Source organism: Phytophthora infestans, genomic scaffold, assembly GCF_000142945.1.
Source record: "Phytophthora infestans T30-4 supercont1.202 genomic scaffold, whole genome shotgun sequence".
Lineage (NCBI taxonomy): Eukaryota > Oomycota > Peronosporomycetes > Peronosporales > Peronosporaceae > Phytophthora > Phytophthora infestans.
The window spans coordinates 136,663-139,243 of record NW_003303557.1 but is presented as its reverse complement, the minus strand read 5'-3'; positions in this window follow the sequence as shown (position 1 = coordinate 139,243).

The following is a 2,581-nucleotide window of genomic DNA, read 5'->3' as shown; positions in this document are numbered from 1 at the left end:
CCACAGAGAGCAGATCCCGCCCTACCGACGGGTACACAAGGCTTAGGAAAGTTCAGCAGAACACGGATCATCGGGGGACCCCCTCCGTTAGTCGGTGTCTGGGCGCAGTTGGTAAGTTGGATCTGGCAATCTCGCAGATTTTGCTGATCCCGCTACACCACACTTCTTCCGGTCAAGTGCCTTCACTCCGGTCTCCGCACCAAGTGCAGAAGTCACTCCGTGTGAGCAGGAAACCACGATGCCGGGAAGATCACATAAGATCGCAGGCCATTGAAGAACATGACTACAACCTGTAGTACGGATAACCGAAATGTACCAAATCACGATATTGTACGGGTCCACATGATACTACGGAAAGGCAAGTGGTTAAATACACGATGCCAAGATCTACGGGGTGAACCACGCTCTCAAAACACGCGACACCAAGAAGCACTTAAATTTGCGGCCACCTCATCTACAACAAACCATGCCACTCCGCCGCGTAGCGGCGGTGAACGGCTAGTCTACCCCATCTAGTGGAGTGTGTTGTCTGTCCGTCTGTCTGTCACGGGCTAGGGTTAATTAATGTAACGCAAATGCGGGCATTCTACTGGCTGCCGAGCGCAGCGAAGGCGGCCTCGATTCGCTAAAATTGCAATATGTGGTGTACACACTGTATGTGGTCAACACATCGTACTTAAATGCACCGTTCAAATTTCATTTTGCCCCATTTTCAACTGTGGGCCGCCACCTCATGCGAAGGGCGCTTCCTGTGTACGCGTTAGTTAGCATAATAAAATAGCGCCGATGGGCACACACGTACAATATCGTCGTAGGAGCCGCTGCAAATTTTTGTAGGCCCTGGTGACTTATATTTCGGCCTCAATCGAAACTTTAGTACTTATTGGATATAGAATGATGTTTTAGGCTTCGTAGTACTTTTCTAATGAGTTTAATTTCAATACTGTTTTGCGTAGTACTATTTTAAATACAATTCATTTTTTACTTGCTGTTATTTGTAGTAGTAGTACACATAATTGCTATATCAACGTTTGATAATAAATAACAAATATATTACTATTAGTAATAATGTGAAAACTTTAAATACGACTATTGTGGCTTGCCTCCGGGAAAAAGTGTCACCTTCCTTTGTATTTGCGCGCGTAGTGTGCGACCTTAAGATATTATGTGAACTTCACAACAATATACGCTGTGTACATCAAACAAAGTGGGAACAGCTATTGTGATTCAGCTAGCGCGGAGGCACATGTCTAAGCAAGGACACGAAACACGAAGGGATACTGACCTACACTATGTACACGATGGGATAGAAGAGCAACACGAAGCACGGAAGGCCATGGACGATGATAGAAGACTTAGCCGATGCAAACCACGAAGTTTTATAAGTAGCGTGAAAGATGAAAGAGCACGCAGCCATGAAAATGACAGATGGACAGAACATGACAGGAACGTACAGGCCACGGAAAGGAACTAAATACATAGACACCCCAGCATGCTGAAAAGCACGGGCTACGGAAGAGCACGGACGTTCGAAGCCACGGTAGAACACGTATCGGTGAGAGTGCACAGAAACAATACTCCAACAACACCACGGGTAAACATGGAGCACAGTCAACCGACCAAACCTGAGCCCGCAGGAGGCCAGATACGGGAAATCAGAAATCATCAATCTTTGGAGCACGATGCCTAGGTAGAACATGAGCTCACCGATCCACTGAGCGTGACACTACGGTAGCTAACGATAACACAGACGACAGCCCAGCCCCGACACCAGAGATAACACGACAGCATGGACGGTGGGTTAGCCACTAAACCATCGGAGAACACGCTGCCACGCGAAATCACCGAGTCACGGAGCACCATACCAGTGTAGAACCTGAGCTTACCGAGCCACGGAGGACATCAGTACATGATAACACGATTGCACGGACTGCGGACCGCCCACCAAATGCACAGGGGTGGGCTTGGTATGACCACGATTACACACCGTGGAGCACGATGGCATCGTAGAGCACGATAACACGGACAACGCAGATGCACTACACATGCACAATACCATAGAAACCATAACCACACCGCGATTGCACGATAGCGTGATACCGCGGTCGATGACACTTCATCAGGAGATCACGATGCACGGGCGACGGAACCACACGACTGCATGGAGGCACCAAAGCACGGAATAGCACCCTTTGGTTAGAGTACCGGCGATGGGAGGCCAACGGCCACGAATGCCTATGTATCACGAAAGCGGTACAGCCCGCGTAAACGTTTGAGAACAGAGAATAGCTACGAGCCACGAAAGAGGCTGTACTAAAGTGCATAAGCTCAAAAGAGAGCGCATATCCACAAACAGCGTGGTACTCAGTTTACAATCTACCTTATTTAGGTCACTTCACTCTCTTTAAATAAAGAAGGGACCTGTGAACTGCCATTCACAGAGAGTTTGTAAACTCTCGGAAGATAACTTCCTCTAGCGCAAGGTGCTGTGTGACCCCGTCACATATCTGCTGCAGATACATGTAAATCACCCGTTTAATCTATAATTAACAGGTGTCCATTCTAAAAAACGTTTTTAAAA